Raw genomic sequence first — 27,749 nt, 5'->3', positions numbered from 1 at the left:
CTCAGGAAGAGCTGATCAAGGCTGAAGTGCCTGCTGAAACCTTCATTGTGCAGCATGCAAGGACTGTACTTAATATTGTTTATTTATCAAGCACTCTACAATAAAATGCTTTCATCAAATTATTCAGATATTTCTTTTTACATAGTCCTAAAGTCTGAAGTTACCTGAGAACTAATTTGAAAACTGAAATTTAATCTGCTGCTCAGACATGCACCTGCATTGTGCTCTGCTTCTGGGTGCCATTCTGATTTGATTCCTTGAAAATTCAAAAGCAACTTACCAAGATGATTATAGTGTGCACCTTACAACAGCACTTACAGGCTACTTGACAAGATTAAAGGGAGGAAGGAAGGGGGGGTATGAGAGAGAAATATGATAAAAGGAGGAGGGGAGGAAGTGAAGGAGGAAGGAGGAGGGTGAGAAAGAGGAAAGAGAAAACAAAAGTATTTAGATAAAAAAGACAAGTATGGGCACTATTACGAACTGTTTAAGCTGTGTGATAGGCTTCAAGAAAAGCACCTAAGTGCTGCCACACTGAGCACAGCATTGACTATCTTGTCACTGCCATTCCTCATTGAGGGTGGAAGTATTGCTGATTAGGGGAGGAGGATGTGAGCCTGCATCCAAAATATTTCATAGTAACTTTCTCCAAAGACTATTTTGAGTGATTTCTTAGACTCAGAGCACCAAGAAGGCAGGATTCCTTTCTGAATCTGAGAAAATGCCACAATGATGCCATAAGATTGAGATGTGGTACTCATAGAGAAATCAGTGGAAACTACAGAAAGAGAGAGGAACGAGTGTCATATGTTCTGGAAGAAATAGGGAATTACAGTTTGACAAATTTGTGTTCAAATCCTTGCTCTTCTTCTTACTAGCTGCAACTTGGTACATGTTACCTGACTTCTCTGGGCCTCAATAAAGTCTGCTATAAACTGGAGGTAGCAACACATATATCTGCTGCAATACTTAAATGAAATAATATATGGGAAGCAATGAATGCAATTCTGAAACACATATGCCTTCACCAAATATTAAGAGAAATAGAAGTAGAGAAGAGTGGATGAGTGAGTTTTTAAAGATTTGATATATGATCAGATAGGGGAGAGGGTAGCAGTAGTTGTAAAATGTCATCTGAAGACAAAATAACAGGATGATAATAATAAAAACAGTAACAGAAATGTTAGACTTCTGAGGTGGACCAGAGTTGATGGAAGTGGGATTGCACAGAAGGGGTAATTTTGATGGAAACAGAATTTTGCTAAGTGATGAAATCACTGATACGGCATTCCAAGCAGAGTGGGTAATGTATTTGAAAAGGCTTGGAAGTTGGAAAGAGCCAAGATTGGCATATGAAACAGGTTGTGAAATTTGGTGATTTGTTAGTCATCAAATACTAAAATATTCAATCAGCCTTGACCTCTTGAATGCTGAGTCTATTCACTTTTCTTTTTCCGTTCTACTACAAATAGGGATTTTCTCTTTTATTTTTACAGATTTTATTTTTTTTTTAATTTATTTGAGAGGTAGAGTTACAGACAGTGAGAGGGAGAGGCAGAGAGAGAGGTCTTCCTTCGGTTGGTTCACTCCCCAGATGGCTGCAACGTCCAGAGCTCTGCCAATCCAAAGCCAGGAGCCAGGTGCTTCCTCCTGGTCTCCCATGTGGGTGCAGGGCCCAAGCACTCCACTGCTTTCCCAGGCCATAGCAGAGAGCTGGATCAGAAGAGGGGCAGCCGGGACTAGAACCGGCATCCATATGGGATGCCGGTGCCACAGGTGGAGGATTAACCTACTGCGGAACGGCGCCAGCCCCGGGACTTCTCTGTTTACAATCACCTTAAGATGGCCAAATAGTTTTGCTGTTCCTTTCCCAGCCCCCGTTTTGGTCTGCACCTCCATGATTATTATCTGTTAGACCAGTTACAGGAACGGAACAATAGGTGGGAACAGAAGAAATGCCCTCCGGACAGTTGTGGGGGCGCTGTAGGCATGCTGAGTGCTTAAAGCATTGTTAGAACTTTTCATCCAACCATCATTGCTTAAGGAGGAAGAGACCCTACATCCTGGGAGAGAGGTCCACTTATATCATATATTTGCCAAGAAGATAATGTATTTTCCTGCTACATACTTGAGTTCCTTAATAGAATTCTTATTTATTTATTTATTTATTTTTGACAGGAAGAGTGGACACTGAGAGAGAGAGACAGAGAGAAAGGCCTTCCATTTGCCATTGGTTCACCCTCCAATGGCCGCCGCGGCCGGCACGCTCCAGCCGGCGCTGATCTGAAGGCAGGAGCCAGGTGCTTCTCCTGGTCTCCCATGGGGTGCAGGGCCCAAGTACTTGGGCCATCCTCCACTGCACTCCCGGGCCACAGCAGAGAGGTGGCCTGGAAGAAGGGCAACTGGGACAGAATCTGGCACCCCGACTGGGACTAGAACCTGGGGTGCCAGCGCCACAGGCTGAGGATTAGCCTATTGAGCCGCGGCACCGGCTGAGTTCCTTAATAGAATTCTCATAAAAATATTTATATCAACTGAATTATGAAAAAGATGGTCATTGACAAAATGAGAATCTTTCATGTCTAGAAGATTAAAATTCTTCTAAAATGTACAGTGAATAAATTACTCTTTCCATTTGGTTTAGAATGTCAGGAGAACTCAACGGTACATTCTGCTCAGGTTTCCTTCATTCAAAAAGCACACCAAACCACACCAAAACAAAAATTGCACCCTGGTCAACTCGAGGAATATCAGCTGACAAACAGGTATGGTTTCATCAGTTATTTTTTTTTTTTACTGTCCCAAGTATCCCTAAGTATCTAAGGGAACATACACTGCAGAGCACATTTTTGGAATGAAGAGCAACAGAGATTTTTCTAGAAAACAGAGGAGTTATCCTAGGCTCTAAAACATCATTAATTTTTAATAATCCAGGGTAAAGAGGCTTGTAATGTTATGGTTTGTAAGAGGTACATTCTGCAATACCAGGGTTGTAAAATCAGGTTGAGGGGATGGCATTGTGGTGCAGTGGGTAAAGCCACCAGTTGTGATTTCGGCATTTTATATGGGTCCCAGATTGAGTCCCAGCTGCTCCATTTTCTATCCAGCTCCCTGATAATGTGTCTGGGAAGGCAGCGGAGGATGGTCCAAGTGTTTGGGCCCCTGCACCAATGTGGGAGACCCAGATGAAGCTCCTGGCTCCTGGCTTCAGATCAGTCCAGCTCTGGCTGTTGTGGCCATTTGTGCAGTGAAAGATGGATGGAAGATTCCCCCCGCCCCATTCTACCTTTCAAACAAGTAAATACATCTTCAAAAATTATGTTGAGATAACGACAGCATAGCACTGTTATTCAGACTCAGCCACTCTGACATTGAGTATGATCCCTTTCTATTTTCTTATCCTGTAACCATAGGAAATAGTTTATATATACTTAGTTTCTTCTCAAATCATAAACAGCCACATCACTTGCATTTGTAAGTGCCTTTACAACTTACAGATAGTGTTCAAATGAAATATCTTCTTTGAATCTCAAACTAATCTATGAGAGATTCAGTGTAGTTATTACCATTTTATCTATGATGAAAGTAAGGCTCAGAATGGTTAACAGAATTGCTCATGTTCACACAGCTAAATAAGAAATGAACTCATTACCATAGACAGATATTTTCACTCTTATTCCTATCCTTTTCTCAGAACTTCATAAATGTCAACAAAAATGTTAAATTACTATCACTCTGCTGTGCTCTGAAAGGCAAATCATTTTACTTTTTCTATTAAGAGAAATATAAAATTATCAAAGCCTATATAATCAAGAGATCAATTATCTGGAAACTTCACTTAGGTGGAACATTCTGCTTACCTGACCATACCCAATAAACAAAGGATTGAAAATTAGTGTAATATTCATGATGTCATTCAATGAAAAATTACTAAGCACCTACTGAGTGTCAAGAATCTGTTAGACACTACTTTCTATGGGCATGAAACAGAAGAGATATTAAGAAAAACCTAGGTAGAATTAAGAAATCCATTCATTCAAGTACTCATTCAATAAATATTTATTAAATACCTACTATACAACAGGCAGTGCTCTACGTACTTGGAATATATCAGTGAACAACAAATCAAAAATCTCTGTCTTGAATGGGATAGGCATTTGGCCTAGCAGCTAAGACACTGGTTTGGATGTATGCACACCATTTTGCAGTGCCTGAGTTTGAGTCCTGGCAATGCTACTGATACAAGCTTCCTGCTAAGGCACCACCTCAGAGGCAGTAGATGATGGCTCCAATAGTTGGCTCCTTGCATCCATGTCAGAGATCTGGTCCCAACTTTCCAGCTCAGGATACTGCAGGCACTTGGGGAGTGATCCAGAGGATGAGAGCTCTCTATCTCTGTGTGTATGTCTCTCTGTCAACACCTCTGCCTCTCTAAATAATCAAAAAAAGATTAAAGGGAGGAAGGAAGGGAGGGGGGGTATGAGAGAGAAATATGATAAGAGGAGGAGGGGAGGAAGTGAAGGAGGAAGGAGGAGGGTGAGGAAGAGGAAAGAGAAAACAAAAGTATTTAGATAAAAAAGACAAGTGTGGGCACTATTACGAACTGTTTGAGCTGTGTGATAGGCTTCAAGAAAAGCTCCTGCAGAGCATCATACCCAGCAGCGAAAAGTCGGGCAGTGCTCCTCTGTTCCCTTCCTACCAGTATCAGAATCAACATCAGGAAGAGACGCCATCTTCTTAAAGAGAAATGAGAGGAGACTGCAGTAGCCTGTGTCACTGGCGATATTGCCTGAGTGAGAACCTTGCAGACCACACAGACTTTGAGTGAGGTCTGCAGCACTAGTGGGGGACAGGATACCCAACTAAATGTGTGAAGTGAAAGCACAGTGCCGGCTTCCCATCCACCCTACAAGGGCTTCCAGTGGAGCAGTAGGGAAGAAAGCCCATCTTAAAAAACGAGGACAAGCTGCTGTGGCTCACTTGCGAGTGACTAAGAGATACATCAGAAGGATAAATCCGTGATCCCCACTGTCTTTGAATCTGGCCTACAGGGTTAGCAGGGGGCAGGATGTCCACTTAAGCCTGTGAGACACTCCCTTCCCCTCCATATCACTGGCACCTGTACTCGAACTGCCAAGGCAGAAAATGGACAAGCAGTTGGCTGTGGGAATGCTTTGGCTCTCTCCATGGATAGAGAAGCTACACGGGGCTGAGAGTAGATTACTTGCTCGCTGTGACTGTGGGAATTCTATGATTGCAGGATAGGGCATGTGTTGTAGCTGGGTCTCTGGGCAATCACTGTGTCAAGCTTCACAGGCTCAGAGTTCCATGAGTGCCTGTGGTGGGTCATTGTAGAGGGCTCTTTCACACTGAGGATCACACAGGTTCTTTGTATGGTTCTTGCAAATGTATAGGTGGGGTGTGTAGCCACATAGGCTTACCCTGGGCATTGATCACCTTGGCAGAGAGGAGGTAAGGAAGTGATGACACCAACTGACATGATCATACCCTCTACCCTACTGACAATAGAGGAGATCTATCATTCTCAATGTGAATGTCACCCTGAACTTTTTGTACCATACCCAAGCACTGACTAGAGCTCCCTGACCCCACACAGAACATGACATTGAATATCCACTGAAGAAGCAGACACTCCACTAAGCCAAAAAAGTATATTTCCAAGCTAAAACCCATCAGAGGAGAAAACCCACAAGTAAATCCACAAATACCTAAAAATAAACATAAAAACACAAGAAACAACAAGGAAGACAATATGACTCCCTCAAAGGATCACACATCAATGTTAGAATGTAAAGTAAGAGGTTGAAGAAATGGTTGAAAATGAATTCAAAAGAATAACTATAGGATTACTCAGAAGAAATGAGAAGCAAATACCTGAGTTAAAGAAATCCATACATTGTGGCGCAGTGGGTTAATACCCTGGCCTGAAGTGCTGACATCCCATATGGGCGCTGGTTCTAGTCCTGGCTGCTCCACTCCAGCTCTCTGCTATGGCCTGGGAAAGCAGTAGAAGATGGCCCAAGTCCTTGGGTCCCTGCACCCAAATGGCAGACCAGGAAGAAGCTCCTGGATCCTGGCTTTGGATCGGCACAGCTCCGTCCATTGCGACCAATTGAGGAGTGAAGCATCGGATGGAAGACCTCTCTCTCTCTCTCTCTCTGCCTCTCTTCTCTCTGTGTAACTCTGACTTTCAAGTAAAATAAATAAACCTTAAAAAATAAATCCATACATGACATAGATAAAAATATTCTGTGAGAGAAAAATATTGAAGAGAAATAAAACTGAAATATTATAAATGAAGAATACCGTGGAAAGCTTTAACAACAGACTTGGTGAGGCAGAAGAAAGAATATCTGAACTATAAGACAATGGTTTGGAAATATTTCAGTCAGACAAAAAAGGGAAGAAATTAGAAAAACTAAAAGCAACTTTTGAGATTTATGGGATACTATCAAATGAGACAACATATAGGTCTTAGGAGTTACGAAGTTATGAAGGAGTTACTTAGAAGGTGTGGAAAGAGAGAAAGGATTAGAAGAGTTATTCAGTGAAATAATAACAGAAAATTTGCCTAATTTGGAGAAAGAAGGGGACATCCAAGTACAGGAAGCACAAGGAAATCTTAATAGGCATGACCAGAAAAGAGCTTCAACATGAAACATTTTAGTCAGACTTTCCACAATAAAGCTTAAAGAAAAGATTCTAAAATGTGAAGAAGAGAAATGCTAGATTACCCTCAAAGCATCTCCAATTAGACTGAAAGCTTATTTCTCATCACAAACCCTACACACTAAGAGAGAATGGAGAGACAGTCCAAGTCTTAAAAGCAAACAAAACAAAACAAAACAAAACAAACAAAAAAAACTGTCAACTGAGAATAAGGTACCCTGCAAACTCTAATTTATTAATGATGGTGAAATAAAGATATTCCACAAAAAACAGAATTTGAAAAAATTTGTCACCACTCATCAAGCCTTACAAATGATGCATAAGAAAGTTCCACACACGGAAACACAGATAGTCATTATTATAAAACAATGAGAAGGCAGAAATCTCCTAGTGGAGTAGAAAGTAAAATCAAATCAAACAATAAGAATATTGATGGAAACATGGCTAGGTCAAGGCATAATTTATTAATAATAATCTTGAATGTAAAAGGCTTAAGTTCTCCAAATAAAATAAAAGTGGCTGAATGGATTAAAAAATAAGATCCATCTGTTTTCTGCTTGCAAGAAAGTCACCTCATCAACAAAGATACACACAGACTGAAATTGAAAGGATGGAAAAAAGACATTCCATGCTAATGGGAAGCAAAAAAGCACAGGAGTAGCCACCCTGATATCAGACAAAATAGACTTTAACACAAAAACTATTAAAAGAGACAAAAAAAGACATTATCTAATGATTAAGGGATCAATTCAACAGGAAGATGTGACTATAGTAAATGTATATGCACCCAATACTGGGGAGCCTGGATATTTAAAAATAGTGTTAAGTGATCTAAAGAGAGACTTAGACTCCAATAAAATAAAGACTGGACAGATCATCACTGGATAGATCAACTAGACAAAAAAATGAACAAAGAAATGTCAGAGCTAATCTACACCATGGAACAGGTTGAACTTACTGATAGCTACAGAACATTTCATCCCACAGCTGAAGAATAGACATTCTACTCAACAGTGCATGGAACTTTCTTTAGGATAGACCACATGCTAGGCCATAATGCAAGTTTCAACACATTCAAGAAAATTGAATCATACCATGTATCTTTTCTGACCACAATGGAATGAAGCTGGAAATCAACAACTTACGAAATTATAGAAAATATTCAAATGCATGCAGACTGAACAAAATGCTCTTGAATGAACAGTGGGTCATAGAAGAAATCAAAAGGAAAATAAAAATTTCCTGGAAACGAATCAAGATGACAACACAGCAAAACCTATGGGATACATCAAAAGCAACGTTAAAAGGAAAGGTTACAGCAATCAATGCCTACATTTATTGACTGAAAGACATCAAATAAATGATCTAAGAACACATCTCAAGGATGTAGAAAAACAAGAACAAACCAAACCCAGAATTAGTAGGAGGGAAGAAACAATTAAAATTAGAGAAGAAATAAAATTAGAACCAAAAATTGATAGAAAGTATTAGAGAGATGAAGAGTTGGTTTTATGAAAAACAGTAAACAAAATTGATAAACCATTCAGCCAACTAATCAAAAAGAAGAAAGAAAACCCAAATTAATAAAACCAGAGATGAAAAAGGAGATGTGTACAACAGATGCCACCAAAATAAATAGAATCATCACAATTCACTACAAACAGCTATATTCCAACAAATTGGAAAATCTAGAAGAAATGGATAGATTTCTGGACTCACATAATTTACCACAATTCAGACGTGAAGACTTAGAAAATATAAATAGGTTAATAACCAAGACAAAATTTGAATTAGTGATAAAGACCCTCCAAACAATGAAAACCCCAGAACTAGATGGCTTCACTGCTGAATTATACCAAATATTTAAAGAACTAGCTCCAATTCTTCTAAAGTTATTTAAAACAACTGCAAGGTAGGTAATCCTCCCAAACTCATTCTATGAGGCCAATGTTACATTAATTCCAAAACCATAGAGAGATACAACAAAGAAAACTCTAGACCAATATCCCTGATGAACACGGATGCAAAAATCCTGAAGAAAATACTAGCTAATCAAATTCAACATCTCAGAGATATTCACCCAGACCAAGTTGTTTATCCTAGTATGTAGGGGTGGTTCAACATATGCAAATCAATAAATATGATACATCACATTAAGAAACTGAAGAATAAATCCAAATGATTATGTCAATAGATACAGAGAATACATTTGATAAAATGCAACATTCTTTCATGATAAAAAGCTTAAGCAAATCAGGTAAAGAAGGAACATTCCTTAACACAATCAAACCCAAAGTCAGTATCATATTGAATGTGGAAAAGTTGGAAGAATTTTCACTAAGATTTGGAACCAGACAGGGAGATCCATTTTCACCATTTCTATTCAATATAGTTCTGGAAGTTTTAGCCACTGCCAATAGGCAAGAAAAAGAAATAAAAGGCATACAAATTGGGAAGGAAGAAATCAAATCATTCCTGTTTGCAGATGACATGATCCTATATATGTATACCAAAAGACTCCACTAAGAGACCATTTTAACTCATAAGACAGTTTGGTAACGTTTCAGGAGATAAAATCAACACACAAATATAAATGTCCTTTGTATACACACACAATGCCAGGGCCGAGAAAGAACTTGTAAGATCAGTAACACTCACAAAATCTACAAAAAAAATTTAAATACTTTGTAGATGAAAGATCTTTATGGCCAGTGCTGGGGCTCACTTGGCTAATCCTCTGCCTGTGGCTCCAGTACCCCGAGTTCTAGTCCCAGTTGGGGCACCAGATTCTGTCCCGGTTGCTCCTCTTCCAGGCCAGCTCTGCTGTGGCCTGGGAAGGCAGTGGAGGATGGCCCAAGTGCTTGGGCCCTGCACCCGCATGGGAGACCAGGAGGAAGCACCTGGCTCCTGGCTTCAGATGGGCACAGCGCGCTGGCCGTGGTGGCCATTTCGGGGGTGAACCAACGGAAAGGAAGACCTTTCTCTCTGTCTTTCTCTCTCTCACTGTCTAACTCTGCCTGTCAAAAAAAAAAGAGAAAGATATTTACTATGAAAATTACAAAACTTTAAAGAAAGAAATAAAATAAACACAAAATAAAGGAAGAATCTTCCATGTTCATGGATTGGAAGAATTAATATTATCAAAATATCCATAGTATCCTTAAGCAATTTACAGATTAAATGTGATCCCAATCAAAATACTAATGAATTTCTTCTCAGATCTAGAAGAAATTATTTTAAAATTCGTATGGAAACATAACAGACTCCAAATATCTAAAGCAGTCTTAAACAAAAATAAAGCTGGAGGCAACTCAATACCAGATTTCAAGACATACTACTGGGCATTGATAATCTAAACAGACTGGTACTGGCAGAAAAATAGACATATACACCAATGGCACATAACAAAAATCCCATAAATCAATCCATGCATGAATAAGCAACTATTCTTCAACAAAGGACCTATAATAATGATTGGAGAAAAGGCAGTCTCTTCAACAAATGATGCTGGTAAAACTGCATATCCACATACAGAAGTATGAAGCCAGACCCCCTGACACTTTATACAAAAAAATCAACTCAAAATAGATCAAGGATCCAAATCTATAACCTGATACCACCAAATCACTAGAGGAGAACATTGAGGAAACTCTGCAAGATATCGGCATATGCAAAGACTTCTTGAACAAGACACTCAAAGCACAGGCAATCAAAGTAAAAATAGACAAAAGGGATTGTATCCAGGTAAGAAGCTTATGCATTACAAAGGAAACACTCAAACTGAAGAGACAACTGACAGAATATAAAAATATTTGCAAACAATGCAACCAATAAGGGATTAATACCCAGGATGTATAAACAGCTAAAGAAAGTCAACAACAACAAAACAAACAATCCAGTTAAGAAATGGGCAAAGAATTTGAAAAGGCATTTTTCAAAGGATGAAATTCAAATGGCTAACAGACACACTGAATAATGTTCAGGATCACTCAACATGGGAAGTGAGATACTCAGCAGACTCATAGAATGGCGGATGTCCTAAATAGCACTCTGGCCTCAGAATCAGCCCTAAAGGCACTCGGATCTGGCTGAAAAGCCCATGAGAGTATTTCAGGCATGGAAAGCCAAGACACTCTGGCAAAAAGATCTCTGTGAGTGAGATCCCAGTGGAAAGAACAGGTCTTCAAAGAGGGAGGTGCCTTTCTCTGAAGGGAGGAGAGAACCTCCACTTTGACTATGACCTTGTCTAAACAAGATAAGAGTCGGAGAACTCAAGGGGCTTCCATAGCCTTGGAAACTCATGACTGGTGCATAGGGAGATTACTGATGCCATAAACAGGAGTGTCAATTTGTAAAGTCAACAACAGGAGTCACTGTGCACTTACTCCTCATGTAGGATCTCTGTCCTTAATGTGCTGTACACTGAGGCTTAATGCTATAACGAGTACTCAAACAGTATATTTCACTTTGTGTTTCTATGGGGGTGCAAACTGTTGAAATCTTTACTTAATGTACACTAAACTGATCTTCTGTTAAAAAAAAAAAAAAAAGAAACTATCAATTCCCAACTTGACTCTCACTGGGATTAAACATGACAATAGGTCTGATCTGATTTCATCATCATTTAAAAAAAAAATCATCTATTATTTTTCACTTTATGTTTCTGTGTGGGAACAAACTGTTGAAATCCTTACTTAAGGTATACTAAGCTGATCTTCTGTATACTAAGATAATCGAAAATGAATCTTGATGTGAATGGAAGGGGAGAGGGAGTGGGAAAGGGGAGGGTGGTGGGTGGGAGGGACGGTATGGGGGGGAAAGCCATTGTAACCCATGAGACGTACTTTGGAAATTTATATTCATTAAATAAAAGATAAAAAAAAAAAGTTCAGGATCACTAACCATCAGTGAAATACAAATATAAACCATAATGAGGTTTTATTTCACCCCAGTGGAATGGCTATCACACCAAAATAAAAAAATCATAAATGCTGGCAAGGATGTGGGAAACAGGTACCCAAATACACTGCTGGTGGGAATGTAAACTAGTACAGGCATTGTGGAAGACAGTACAGAGAGTCCTCAGAAATTTGAAAATAGATCTACCATATGATCTGGCCATCCCACTCCTGGGAATTTACCCACACAAAACAAAATCAGCATATGAAAGAGCTATCTATACCCCCATGTTTATTGCAGCTCAATTCACCATAGTTAAGATATGGATTCAACCCAGATGTCCATCAACCAATGACTGCAGAAAGAAAACATGGTGTATATATACACTATGGAATACTACTAAGCTGTAAAAAAAGAATGAAATCTCATCTTTTGCAACAAAATGGATGAAGTTGGAAACCATTATATTTAGTGAAATAAGCCAGTCCCCAAAACACAAATGTCATATGTTTTCTCTGATCTGTGGTAACTAATAGAGCACAGAAAATGTAATGTGTATCAGCAAAATTAACATTTTGAGGTTTGATTATTGTTTATAGTCCTTGTCTCTGCTGTTAAAGAACTATGTTTTTTGTTTGTTTGCTTTTTCTTCTTACTATGTGTTGAATCAGTTAATTAGTGGAGGGTTAAGCTTATGATTATAAAATAAACTGAAAGTATGTCACTGTAAAAATTCAAAGGAAGAATAAGAAAAGAAAGAAGGAGGAAGGAGGGTGGAAGCATGGACAGGAGAGAGGGTAGGGTGAGAAGTATCTCTAAGCTCCTAAAGCTGTATATATGAAATACATGAATTTGTTCACCTTATATAAATAAAAAATATTTTAAAAAGTGGAGGAGCAAAATTGAGTTGAGTCTCCTTCAAGCCACTTTTATCAGGAAATTTTTATTATTTAGCCTGTCTGGTGGTTTACTGGAAGACTCCACTCTGCAGGCTGTGTGTATTTTTTATTTCTTTTTTTAAATATTTTTTTTGAAAGCCAGAGTTAGTATGAACAGTCCCCCACCACCGCCCAGGGGTAATTTGTAGAAAATAATCAGAAGCAAATGTTGAACACAGAAGTTGACCAAGTTGATGTATAACAACTGGGACAGACGACATGCCAATTTTTTTTTTTTTTAAAAACAGCTTAACAGAAGAAGCTGGGAATGAATATAAATAGAAGAGTCTGAAAAGCTCTGATATAGTCCATGGAATCCATATTTTTTAAAAGTCACTGAACAAGCAAATAACAATAAACATAAGCAATAAAGAATCAATAAGTTTATCAGTTGCAAATTCTAGCTCATCAGTAATCAAATAAATGTAACTGTATTAAGCACTGAAATTAATGGAAAGAGATTCAAAGAGTAGATGAAAATCACAATACAACTAAATAATATTGACAGGAGATAATTTAGATTGAAAGACAAAAATAGGTTGGAAGTAAAAGAATGGAAAAACATATTCCATGTGAAAAATAATCAAAGGAGACCTGGAGTGGCTATAGTTGTCTCAGCCAAAATAGATTTAAAACAAAATTGTGAGTAAGGGTGAAAAATGGACATGTTATAATGACATGTTGAATCCACTAGATGCAATGAAGATGCTCCTAATAACAGAGACCCTTAAAAAATAAAAAAAAAGACAAAACTGAATGGAAAGTTATACAATCTCACATTGATAGTTGGGAGACCTATGTATCACACTTTGAATAAAGCATGGGAAATTAAGCAAACAATAAGAAAACGGCAGTCATGAACAACACCATAAACAAATTAGATGTACCAGACATCAAAAACAACCCAACTTAAAACACCACAATATATATTCTTCTACAATGTACATGGAACAATCTCCAGGAAAGACCAGATTTAAGGCCATAAAACAAGAGTCAGTAATTGTAAATGGATCAATGTCATACAAAGGATGTTATCTGATGAAAATAGAATGAAACTAGCAATAAGTAACTGAAAAGAGTTTGAGAAATTCACACGTATGTAAAAATTAAGCAACGTGCCACTAATAATCAAGGAATCACAGAACAATTCAAAAGGGAAATAAAAAAAACTTTGACATGAATGGAAATGAAAGGTAATATACTAAAATTTATGGAATTCAAAGAAGGCTGTGCTTGGAGGGAAATATGTAGATGGAAATGTCGACCCTTACAAAAGAAGAAAGAAATTTCAACTGATAATTCAAACATCTACTATACAGCACTAGAAAAAGAGCAAACTGAAAGATTTACACTATTAAGGTACTGATGCTCAATATACAAAGACCAATCAGTGTAAGATTTTAACAGAATAACAGACAAAACCCACATGATATTGAAATAGACAGTGAGCATTTGACAAAATCCAACAGATTTTCATAACATAAAACTTCAACAAATCAAGATTAGAAGAGAACTTCCTTAATATGACTATGAGCATCTATGAAAAACACACAGCAAAACATATATTGAATAGTGAAAGACAAAGTTTTTCCTCCTGAGACCAGGAATAAGACAAAGATGTTGGCTCTAACCACTTCCATTCTACATTTTACTGGAGAGATTAGTAAGGGAAATTAGGCAAGATAAATAAATAAAAGGTATCCAGGTTGAAAAGAAAAAAAGTCAAACTACCTCTATTGCAGACTACAATACCTTCCAAAAGGAAAATTTTGGGGGCCTGCTCTGTGACATAGTTGGTTAAGCATCTGCCTGCAGCAACAACATCCCATATGGGGCTGGCGCCGTGGCTCAACAGGCTAATCCTCCACCTTGCGGCGCCGGCACACCGGGTTCTAGTCCCAGTCGGGGCGCCGGATTCTGTCCCGGTTGCTCCTCTTCCAGGCCAGCTCTCTGCTGTGGCCCGGGAAGGCAGTGGAGGATGGCCCAAGTGCTTGGGCCCTGCACCCCATGGGAGACCAGGAGAAGCACCTGGCTCTTGCCATCGGATCAGCGTGGAGCGCCGGCCGCAGCGGCCATTGGAGGGTGAACCAATGGCAAAGGAAGACCTTTCTCTCTGTCTCTCTCTCTCACTGTCCACTCTGCCTGTCAAAACAAAACAAAAAACATCCCATATGGGTGCTGATTTGAGACCTAGCTGCTCCATTTCTGATCCAGCTCCCTGCTAATGGCCTACGAAAGCAGCAGCAGATGTCTCAGGTGCTCGGGTCCCCACACCTCTGTGGGAGATCTGGAAGAAACTCCTGGGTCTGGATCGGCCCAGCTCCAGCTCCGGCCATTGCGCCATATGGAGAGTGATCAAACAGATGGAAGAACTCTCTCTCTCTCCCACTCTGTCTCTAACTCTGCCCCTGAAATAAATAAATCTTTAAAATTAAAAAATAAAATATTTATTGATTTGGAGAGAGAACTGATTTTCCATCTGCTGATTCACTCCACAAATGGCCGCCACAGCCAGTCTAGTCCAGACCAAAGCCAGGAGCCAGGAGCTCAAAAAGGTCTGCCACGGGGGTGCAGGGGCCCAAGTACTCACTCCATCCTCTGCTGCTTTCCCAGGCACTTTAGCAGGGAGCTGGATGTGAAGCAGAGCAACTGGGATGTGAGCCAGCAGTCTGATGTAGGATGCTGGCATTGCAAGTGGCAGCTTAGCTCACTGCCCTACTTTTCTTTAAGAAAAGATCAAAAGTTCAGGAGCTTCCAGGACCTAGACTTATTTTTAAAGATGCATGTTACAGCGAGCCCCCTTGACCAACATCATGGAAGATAAATAATTCATTCATTCAAATAATGCTTAAGAGAATTTTCAAAGCGTCAGACAGTGGGATGAATAAAAGGAATATGCCTTAGGCTGGCGCCGCGGCTCACTAGGCTAATCCTCCGCCTTCCGGCGCCGGCACACCGGGTTCTAGTCCCGGTCGAGGCACCGGATTCTGTCCCGGTTGCCCCTCTTCCAGGCCAGCTCTCTGCTGTGGCCAGGGGGTGCAGTGGAGGATGGCCCAAGTACTTGGGCCCTGCACCCCATGGGAGACCAGGATAAGTACCTGGCTCCTGCCATCGGATCAGCGTGGTGCGCCGGCTGCGGCGGCCATTGGAGGGTGAACCAACGGCAAAGGAAGACCTTTCTCTCTGTCACTCTCTCTCACTGTCCACTCTGCCTGTCAAAAATAAAAATAAAAAAAATATGCCTTATCCTTGGCTCCTTCACAATTGAGTGAGGGACTTAGCCATCTTTCAATTTATAGTAATCTATAAGATTTCATATACTGCTGGATGTCTTCATGGAGTTATGACACAAAGAAATGATTGAAAGTGGATACAGACCAGAGGGAGAAGGATTGAGTGTAGATAGAGCCATTTGCCAAGCTCCGTTTTGAAATACTGGGATTGCAGTTTCAAAGGGCATTTTATAATTCAACTCTCCCGCTGCATGCCACTGCAGATAGTAGAATCTTTTTGTCACTGGAGGCAAGATAGTAAGCAATAGAAGGAAATTAATTAAATGAGAAGTTGGGAAGAGTTAGAGTTCATTTTCTTTCAGCAAAGAGTGTACCTGATGAATCATGGCAGAGAAAAACCACACTAAACAAAGAGGGCTAACAATCTGACCACAGACAAGTCACTGAAGCTCTCTGGACTTGTGCTCCTACATCTGCAAAGCTGTTAATGTGATTTACCCTATCTATTTCTATTTTGTGAGTACGCTGTGATATGGTGCATGGGAAAATTTGCCAGTGGCAACATATCTTGCAAATGTATGAGATTGCTGCTAGGAAGTTATACAGGTAACTATCTCTTTTTCAATTCCCTGGAATGTCTTTAAAGGCCTCTGCATGTTTTTAAATCAGATAAGGTATGCTACAATTTACAAGGTTTTCTTAATTCTTTTCTGAGTCCTCTCCTAGAGGATTGCTTGTACCAAAAGGCAATCTAGCATTTTTCAAAATTGAGATATAATCTACATGCTATAATAACCATCTTTTAAAGTGCACAATTCTATGGTATAATATGCTAAATAAGTTGTGAAATGTTAACACTATCAAATAGCAGGTGGTCTTAATTACCATGAAAAAAGTACTCATTAGCACTTCCTCCCAATTTCACCCTCTTCCCAGGCCCAAGTAACTACTAATCTACTTTATGCATCTATAACTTCATCAATTCTGGGAATTTCATATATATAGAACATTCTCTTAAGTGGCCTTTTGTATCTGGATCCTTTCACTTAGCATAGTCTTTTCAAGGTCCATCCATGTTGCAGCATCTGACAGTAGTTCATTTTTCTGGATGAATAACATTCCATTATATGGATACAACATATTGTGTTTATTTGTTCATCAGCTGATGTATATTTGGGTTGTTTCCACTATTAGTCAATTATGAATACTACTTCCTTGTGCAAGCTTTTGCGTAAGCATATGTTTTAGTTGTCTTATGTGTGTACCTAGGAGTAAATTGCTGGGTCAGTCTATGTTTTAACTTTTTCAGGAACCACCAGATTGTTCAATTCAACAACAGCACAATTTTCACTTCACATCAGAAATGTATGGGGGTTCACATTTATCCACATTCTTGCCAACAGAAGCTATTATCTATTTCTATTATGATTATTATGATTTTGATTATCAGTAGTAGTAGCATTCCAGTCCTGGAAGGTGTGAAGTGGTACTATTTCATTGTCATTTTGATAAGCATCTTGCTAGTGGCTATTGATGTCATACAGCTTTTCATATACTTGTTGGCCATTTAGGTATCTTCTTTGGAGAAATATTCATATTCAATTCCCACATTTTAACTGGGTTATTTTTAAATTATTATGTATGATATTTATAATTTCTGGGACAGTCCTCTTATCAGATATACGATTTGGAAACGTTTCCTCTCATTCTGTGTGTGGTTTTTTTTCATCATCTTTCTTTTGTTGGTGGTGTCTAATTGTCATATCTAAGAATCCACCCCCTACTCCAAAATCACAGAGATTGATAACTCTGCTTTCTTCTGAGAATTTACAGTTTTAGTTGTTACAATTGTACCTGTGATCCATTTTGAGTTTATATTTGTCTATGATTTGACGTGAAGGGTCCAACTTCTGTGCTTTGCATGTGGATATCCTGGTAATCTCGCTCCATTTGTTGAAGACTATTGTTTCTCCATAGTTATCTTGCTATCCTTGTTGAAACTTGTGGATCATATCTGGACCCTGATTTCTATTCCACTGAACTATATGTCTTTCCTTATCAGCTACTATACTATCTTGATCTTTTCTTAAAGAAAAGTAAGGGAGGGGTTGACATTTTGGGCAGTGAGCTAAGCTGCCACTTGCAATGCCAGCATCCTACATCAGACTGCTGGCTCACATCCCAGTTGCTCTGCTTCACATCCAGCTCCCTGCTAAAGTGCCTGGGAAAGCAGCAGAGGATGGAGTGAGTACTTGGGCCCCTGCACCCCCGTGGCAGACCTTTTTGAGCTCCTGGCTCCTGGCTTTGGTCTGGACTAGACTGGCTGTGGCGGCCATTTGTGGAGTGAATCAGCAGATGGAAAATCAGTTCTCTTTCTCTCCTCTTCAAATCAATAAAAAATAGCTTATGTTTTATTTTAAATATTAATTCATTTAAAGGCAGAGTTATAGAAAGGGGGAGGGAGAGGTGGGAGGATAGAGAGGGAGAGACAGAGAGAGGGATCTTTCATCTGCTGGTTCATTCCCCAAATGGCAACCACAGCCAGTGCTGGACCAAGCTGAAGACAGGAGCCAGAAAATTCTTTCAGGTCTCCCACGTGGTTGCAGGGCCCCAAAGACTTGAACCATCCTCTGCTGCTTTCCCAGGTGCATTAACAGGGAGCTGTATTGGAAGTGGAGCAGCCAGGACACAGACCAGTGCTCATAACAGATTCCAGCACTGCAGGCAGCTGTTTAACCCACTGTACCATACTGCTGGCCTAAATAAATAAATCTTAAAAAGTAAAAGAAGTATAATTCTAGAAGAAAAAGAATAAACAGAAAGAGTGCCCTAGTTTTGCAAATATTATTCACTCCCTCCCCACCACCATAATGGCTATTTGGACTCCTACCTCTTTGTCTTAGTGAGTTTAGTTAGGTCACTCTGCTAATGCTGGCTTGGAGCTAGAATGATGAATGGAATGAGTCAGAGGATGCCAGGGACAAAGCTCAGCTTCCTGCCACCTCAATGTCAGCCCAGTACACCACTGCCGCTAGCAGCTTGGGCATCAAAAATAAACAAAAAAAAGTTCTTGGAAATAATTTCACAAAGCTCATGTGTTGTCACGTGGGAATGCCCATCCATGAACTCAAAGCAAGCAGTTTAAAGGTAGGAGCTACAACTTTACAGGTAAAAATTTTAGGGTAACAGCTTTGAAGACACCCATATACTTATAACTTTGAATTAATCAATTAATGCAATAATAAAATTTTTTTTCTCAAATTTTACACAGCAACTTAGGAAGCTGTTCTGTTGCTAATGCCAAGTCAAAGTCACATCTGTTGGTGACTTAAAGCATGGACAATGAAAGAAGTGCTTGCTGTTTATGAAGTTTATTGCCATTTACCCTACAACTTAAAGCTGTATAGGTTCTAGTGTCCTTGCAATTAAGACCCGAAGCTGAGTTGTGAGGGGAAGGCACTCCCCTTGGTCTCTCTTCATCATTTTCTGCCTACTACTCTCTTGCTGGGAGACAATAATGACCTTTATAAATAAAATTATCTGTCATTTCCTGTGTCATACAAAAGTGATTGGACACAAGAGAGAACTTGAAAAAGTTCATGGAAAATGAACTCAAAAGGTATTTGTTTTGGTGCAAAAAAATTGAAATCCATGCCTAGTTTTTCATAATACATATTTACCACGAACTTTTTAAAGTACCCTCATATTATAATTTAATTTTCAGGTTATCATTGCAGTGTATTATTGAGGGAGGATTATAAAAAATGCATTTTGAGGAGCCTTGGGAGGTACTTCACAGGAATGGTCATCCTGGTGTGGCTACAGACTGGAGGAGATAGACACACTTAATGCATTAATAAGCTATTACAAAGAGTATATAGTACAGTACTCTACATGTGAGGCTGTTTGTTCTATAGGCAACTCTGCAAAGTGTTCCAGGGTGATCAGAGGCAAGTACTTATTTAAAAATAGAAATGGGTGTTTTTACAGTGATAAGGAGACCTCCTAGAGACTAGAAACTAATATCTATATGACACCTTACATTTTATGCAATATTTTCAAAACAATCATCACCACCTGCGGTGTTTCCAGCCACTATATTATTTCCATTTTACAGATGAAAAAACTGACCCTTAAAGAAGTCAAAAATTTTTATAAGGCTCAAAGCTAGTAGCTGAATTTACTCATTCAAATTGCCCTTTTCTTCCACTGCTATAAAAGTCTCTGAAGCTAGTCAGAGGAAGCCTTCTCTACATATATCATAAAAGGATATTGTATTCTATCAAATACTTTCTCTGCATCTATTGAGAAAATCATATGACGTTTATTCTTCAATTTGATAATATGATGTATCACATTTATTGATTTGCATATGTTGAACCATCCCTGCATACCAGGAATAAATCCCACTTGGTCCAGATCTTTCTAGTGTTGTTGAATTTAATTAGCTAGTATTTTTGGTGAGGATTTTTGCATCGATGTTCATTAATGATACTGATCTATAGTTCTCTTTCTTTCTTGTATCTTATTCTAATTTTGGAATTTAAGTGATGCTGGCCTCAGAGGAGTTTCAGAGGTTTCCCACCATTTCAATTGTTTTGAATAGTGTGAGAAGAACTGGAATTAGTTCTTCTTGAAATGTTTACTAGAATTCAGCAGTGAAGCCATCTAGTTTTGGGCTTTTCTTTGTTGGGATGGTCTTTATTACTGATTCACTCTTCATTATTGTTATTGGCCTATTTGGGTTTTCTTCATCTTCATTACTCAATTTTGGTAGACTGTATGTGCCCAGAAATATATCCATTTCTTCTAGATTTTACAATTTGTTGGAATAAAGCTATTTGTAGTGAATTGTGATGAATCTTTTTATTTTGATGACATCCATAGTAACATCTCCTTTTTCATTTCTAGTTTTATTAATTTGGGTCTCCTCCCTTTATTGGTTTGTTGAGTCAATGGTGTATCAATTTTGTTTATTGTTTTTCAAAAAACAGCTCTTCATTTCTCTGACCTTTTCTATCATTTTTGGTTCTAATTTTGTTTATTCTCTAATTTTAATTATTTATTACCTCCTCATAATTCTGGGTTTGGTTTGTTCTTGTTTTTCTAGATCTTTGAGATACATTCTTAGATCATTTATTTGATGTCTTTCCAGTTTCTTGATGAAGGCATTGATTGCTATAAACTTTCCTCTTAACACTGCTTTTGATGTATCCCATAGGTTTTGCTATGTTGTCATCTTCATTTGTTTCCAGGAAATTTTTTATTTCCCTTTTGATTTCTTCTATGACCCACTGTTCATTCAAGAGCATGTTGTTCAGTCTCCATGTACTTGTATATTTTCTAGAGCTTCTTAAGTTGTTGATTTCCAGCTTCATTCCATTGTGGTCAGAAAAGATACATGGTATGATTTCAATTTTTTTTTTTGAATTTGTTGAGATTTGCATTGTGGCCTAGCATATGGTCTATCCTAGAAAAAGTTTCATGTACTGATGAATAGAGTGTGTATTCTTCAGCTGTGGGATGAAATGTTCTGTAGATATCAGTTAGTTCCACTTGTTCCATATTGTAGATTAGCTCTGACGTTTGTTCATTTATTTGTCTAGTTGATCTGTCCAGTGCTGAAAGTGGGGTGTTGAAGTCTCCTATTATTATTGTATTGGAGTCTACATCTCTCTTTAGATCCCTTAACATTGTTTTTAAACAGCCAGACACCCCAGTATTGGGTGCATATACATTTACTATAGTCACATCTTCCTGTTAAATTCATTCCTTAATCATTAGATAATGCCATTCTTTGTCTCTTTTAAGAGTTTTTGTATTAAAGTCTATTTTGTCTGATATCAGGGTGGCTACTCCTGCGCTTTTTTGCTTCCTATTAGCATGGAATATCTTTTTTCCATCCTTTCAATTGCAGTCTGTGTGTATCTTTGTTGGTGAGGTGTGTTTCTTGCAGGCAGCAAATAGGTGGACCTTCTTTTTAATCCATCCAGCCACTATTTATTTTTTAATTGGGCAATTTAGGTCATTTACATTCAAAGTTATTATTGGTAAGTAACGACTTGCCTTTTCCATCAATATTCCTATTGTTTGATTTGGATTTCCTTTGCTAGGAGATTTTATGCCTTCAAATTCTTTCATAATGGCTAACTTTCATGATGGCTAACTCTGTTTCTGTGTGTAGCACCCTTAAGCATCATTTGGTAGTCTAGTACTCACTGGGTGCCTTTTTTGGGAGTATGGTAAGCAGGCAATATGCTCTTGCTTCGTGGGTATAGGTGGGTACCTTGCACCCTGCTAGCGCTCCAGGTAGCACTCAAAGTCCACGTTGTCCACAAGGTTCTCCAACAGGCAATATCACCAGTGACCCTGGCTGCTGCAATCTCCTCTCATTTCTCTTTCTCTGTCGAAATATGAGACTAGTATCAAATTTCTCCAGAGTCCTGCTAAGTGTCATATTGGCAATCTAATTCCCAATACTATTTCTTGGTGAGGGCTGAATGTGTCTCTGGATGCAAAGCTTTCTAAAACAATTCTGCATATTTCAGACACTGACAAATCATGGGTAGCAGGATGCTTTCTAGTATAACCACCACTCATGAATGCTTAAGTTACAACATTGGCTTTACGGTCCATATGCTCTGACCCACAACCCCTGTGTTTACCCAGATGTGGAACCTAAGGAAATTTTAAAAAGAAAAAAGTACATGAATACAAAGTACAGGGAATGAATAAATCTCCAACAATAGGCATGTGAAAAAAATAATGACTGTAGATTATGCACACATGAAGGTGATATATAAAGGCAATGAACACAGTTTTTAATCTGTTATGTTATAGTGATAGGTTTATGAAAAATGCAGAAAAGTAGTTAGTCTTTTTGTAAAAAGTGTAAATCTCCAGATAGGTTATGTGATTTCACATGCTTAAGATTGAAGGCTGAAGCCAACTGGGCACAATGTGCTCCAGAAAAGATTTTCAACACATACAAATAAAGCCAAGTTTTTAGCAAATTCAAACTTCTGCTAAGGAGCTCAGTACAGTACAGGAAAAAGATTGGTAAGCACATTATTAAATGATAATACAGGAAGTGGTAAGTACCACAAGAGAGACACCCATGAAGTGCTGTGAGTGTACAGGGGTAGGTGATGCATTTTTCCTTTGGGTAGATGCTTCATGGAGGAGGAGAAACCATTTGAGTATGGCCTTGAAGGAGGGAAGGACTTAAGGATAGGGATATGTGGAGAGAAAGCACTTGAGACAGAAGATATAGTCTGAGTAAAGGTGAAAAAAGAAAAAAAAATGTGTGGTGTGTGTCGGGATGAAAGAAATATTTAAGAATCTTGCCATGCAGCTCCCTACAGTGTTTTAGCATACTTGGGTGGGCAACAAACACTGATCACCCATTTTAAGGATAGAATAAGAAATGGAAAGCTATCAACAAAGCTGAGATAAGATTAGAAAACACTGTTTCTTTTGAGCATGGATTTAAATAAACTATTTGCTATGTAATTCTCAATAGCACCTTTTTTTTCTTGGATTTTGATTTAAGCCAATCATTTGCTGCATAATTTCTCATCTTTCTCATGACACTTTTCACAGCGGTATTTAATTTTGGTTTCTCCATTAATATTTCCCAATAAATGTTGAGATCTTTGGGAGAAGGACTTTATCACATGCTTACTGAGCCCCCAGCATCTAGAGGAAGGCCTGGAATATACACCTGTCTCCATACAGGCTGATACTACCACTGAATTTAGACTATGCTTTACTCATTGCTGTCTCTCTGGCACCAAACACAAGGCCTGGCATTGAACAGATGCTTGATGTTTGTTGAACTAAGATGAATTAGATGTTTTATGTTCTCTTAGTCCTCTGTGCCTCAGTTTCTTCATTTGTAAGGCAAGAGAAGTAAGAGAGTATCTCCCTATTTCAAAAAGGTTTTTTGAGGATTAAGCAAGCACTTAGAGTAGTGCCTACCATATAGAAAATATTCAGTAACATTAGGTGCTCTGCTTATTTAAAATCTTAGGTATATCTTTACTTCTCAAACTGAAAGCTTTGTTTCATCAAGTTTTAACACATTTTGCATTTATATATGATTTTATCTGAATCCAGGAAGAAGGTTAATTACCATTCTGAAAGCAGAAACCTCCTACATCATAAACATTGACTGAGTTCTAATTATTATCATCATTGTTATTGTTTATTGGCAAGGTTTCCATACCTGCTGATGGGGGAAGACCTTCAAGCCATGTTATATTGTCTCTAGGGGGAGGGGTCCGTGCCTGTAGATTTTTCTCTCTCCTGTCCCATCACATTGCCTCTGCTGCCCTTAGAAACTCTATGTAGTGTTAAATCTGCAGCTGACCTTGGAAGTGATGCTCACCACATTTGAAGCTCATTGAGGACATGACTGGCTCACATTCATCTTTGGATCCACACAGGGGCTGACACAATGCATGCTTCTTGAAAATATCAAATGAGTGAAAGCTACTCATCTCTGGCCCTTCTTCCTGTCACATAACTCTGAGAAAACAAACACCTATAGTCTGGAGTTCCCTCTACCTAGGGAACAAGGCCAGGGTGTAGGGAGCTCTGTACTGCCCACTTTGCCACTGTTCTAGCCAACTTTTATTCATTTTTGCTACTTATGAATCACTCATCTGTAAGGCCACAAAACTGTCCAGGTCTGAAAATAATCACCATCAAATTATCCATGTAAATACAAAGAGATACATTTTATTATGCACACTAGCCCTTCTACATCATTGGTGCCCAAAAAACATGCTGTAATTTGATGGGAAACAGGTTTCTCATTCACACACTAGGAGGCACTGTCAATCAACATGGTTGGTTCGTTTTCTTTTCAGAAATATGGTATTTTGCTCAAAAATTTCAGATTGCCTTATCTCGTTATCCTTATAACTTCCCTGAGCGTGTTCACCATTATCTCCTTTTCACAGATGAGAAAACTAAGACTTGGAGGGTGTGGTGTCATATTCCCAAGGTTACACAGTTAACAAATATTGGACTCAATATCAAATCTTTAGTCCCTACATCAGTAGCAGATTCCTGGATAGAGAAGACTTAAACATCTCTCTGTAGGTGAGAAGTCATTGAATATCTCCACATTCCTTTCTCTCTTTTGCTTCCTAAATCTATCTATGCCCCTTTGGAACCATAATTCAAACTTGCATATGCAGTACTTGTTGAATTGCAAGAGTCCAATTCTTTTCAAGTAACACAGGCATTGGGGTTGAGTGAGTGGGGGTGTGTGTATGGGGGGGTGTTGGGGAGCCAAGGAGGGTACAAAGGTGGGGTGGCAGAAGAGGCCATGTAGGAGAGTAAGAAATAGGAGGGCTTAGTCACTGGCAACACAAATAAAGAATTAACTCTGCTTGTATTCTGAAGCTAAGCACAGCTGAGACACCTCAAGGATTGGAAGCTTGTTTACTGATGGGCCCTGAGGGCCCTTGGCAGGGTGCTAACCCCATTCCTCATGTGGGGTTTTGAACACCATCTGAAAGTGACTCAGGCAGGAGTCAGGTACAAGTCATATGTTCCTCTTGTTTTGGGTAGTCTGCTTTTGAAAAGAATGACAATTGGATAGTGGGTACAGTTTCAAAGATGTAAAGCCAATCTATGAAAAACAGAATAAACTCCAGTTATATCACCAGAGTTTCATATTAAACACGGTAGAGTTACAGGCCTAAGACATTGCCCTGTTTTGGAATGCATTACCACCATCCACCAAAAAAGACAAACAAAATAATACCACTACAACAAAACCACATCCCTCCCAGGGATCTAAAGCTCTAGGAATGTAGGAGATGGCACTCCAGATAAGATAATCTGGCTTGGTTTTAAAAAAATATCCATCCGGCTTCAGGAAAAGAAGCTTTAAAAATTATTTACACAGGTGCTAGCTCAGGTTTCTATTGAATCTGGCCTCAGTCTTCTTTAAGACACGCCTCTGGCTGGACAATGGAAGCCAATGGCTGCAGATTATGGAGGATAATTTATGACCTTCATTCCCTTTCCTCCTGCCTCGTCTGTGCCTTGGGACTTGAATTGCCTAGTGAGGTCAGAACTATTTTATTGTGAACCAAGATGGAGACAGGGAGCTCTGATACCTTCACGTCTAAAGCCTGGAATCCAGTGAAAGCAATGAACATGTGCTGGCCTGACTCCCTGGGGAATGTTACTCAGAGTCCTGGGAAGCAGGAAGGAAGAAACTGACATTTGTTACATACTGATGAAATGGTATTGATCTTTCTCATCACTAATTAAGTAACACTAAAGAGAGGTGGTTGGCCAGGAATCTTATACCAACCCAGGACCCCCTTTACTTAGGGAACTGCCACAGATACCATCACCCATCTTACTTTTCTGACTTCACAGGGGACACCATAAGTGCATGTGTGTCAATGACCAAGGCTTCATTCCAGGAGAAGTATCTAAAACTTATTTGGCACCAGAAGCTGTGCTGCACATCATTTACTTCTTACAGTAGCTCTGTTTCTCGTTATTATTCAGAAGGAGGCACAGAAAAGTTAAGTGATTTGCTCAGGCTCACACATTTATTAAGTCTTGCAGATAAGGATGAAACTGGTTTGCGTGCTTCCCAAGGATGATGCATACAAAACCGATCCACTGGCCAATGGATACAGAAGAAGAATCTATAAAATTTTAGAAATTTACAATTAAAAAGTATTGTTAAATATCTGTATTGTTATATATTTTGTGTTGATATTTTCAAAATCATTTAGTTCAACCATTTTATTGTTCTGATGGAAACTTTAATGTGCAAGGAAAGTAGGAAAGTCACTTCCATTCTCTGGGTCTTAGTTTTCCTAATCCATGAAATGATTTGGTCAGATTTTTAGATCTCTAAGTTCTCTTCCTTCAAGTTTCAACAGGTTAACATTTAAAGTTCCTGAGATTCTGAGTACAGCAAGTCATTTAAACAACTGGTGACTGAATCAACTCTTCTGGAAATCAGCAAATCAGTGATCTATAGGGCTATGACTATATAACTTAAAGAACTGTGAGAGGCCCATAGTCTCAAGGGTCTACATCCACATACCACAATGAAATCAAGGCCTCTTAACACAATGAAGTGTTATGGCTGAGGAAGGAAGAAAAGAATTTTAAAACATTCATAGAGAAAACCTAGACTTTATGAGTTTCTAGTTCTGTATTAAAAGACAGTATTCTGTTTTATGACATCAAAGAGAAAGTAAATAGATTTCTCTTGCTCCTGGTCCCATGGAAAACACTCTCTATGCTCCTCCGAGAAGACTCAAAGGGCCAAGGAACCACAGGCCTGCCATTTATATCCACACTTCCTGTCTCTGCCATTTATAACCATACTTCCTATCTCTGTGTTCTTCCTACAGCTTGGTGATGAGGAGGAACATTCTCAGGAGCACAGGTGTTAAATTGTGCTTACTGGTCTGTGGTTGGGCAATGAAAATGAATTAAGAGCTACCAGACTGGGTTTCATCAGAATCAGACCTTTCCCTCCATAAAGTATGGTGGTGACTATGGCCCACATGGCCCTGACCCCACCTAATGAAGATAGCTCCTTACAAACTTCCAGCTGTTTTTAAGTTTTGTGGCTTTCTTAGAAAGATAAGCTCTCTGTGACACTAGTGCTACTTAACGGCTCCTCAGTTTTCCCCCACAGTACTCTGTCTTCCTTAACTCCCTCCTCTCAAATCTGACTCTGTGATTCTTCTTCATTCTTGCCTTTTTTGTTTGCCTAGCCATAATACTTTTTCTACCTTGAATTTGTAAATTTAAATACTTGAGGGGCAGCTGTGGTGATGCCAAGTGAATGCTGCATTTGGTCACAGAAGACTAGGTTCAAAATTCCATTTACAACCTCCCTAACCTAGGCTGGTTAACTGGCAAAATCTTGGTTTATTCATTAGGAAAACCAAGGCGATGACCTCTTCCTCTATCCCAGAAGGTTGGTGGCCTT

The 27,749-nt window shown here is 39.0% G+C and overlaps 1 protein-coding gene across 1 annotated transcript in view; it reads right to left on the bottom strand.

The window, feature by feature from the left end:
* The window catches only part of AR (androgen receptor), a 187,898-nt gene that overhangs the window by 59,792 nt on the left and 100,357 nt on the right, over positions 1-27,749 (bottom strand). The gene's annotated exons all lie outside the window — the stretch shown is intronic.

Source organism: Oryctolagus cuniculus, chromosome X, assembly GCF_051225735.1.
Source record: "Oryctolagus cuniculus isolate XC-2025 breed Fujian yellow rabbit chromosome X, ASM5122573v1, whole genome shotgun sequence".
NCBI lineage: Eukaryota > Metazoa > Chordata > Mammalia > Lagomorpha > Leporidae > Oryctolagus > Oryctolagus cuniculus.
Note: the sequence above shows the minus strand (reverse complement) of the source record. Positions and strands in the feature narration are given on the sequence as shown.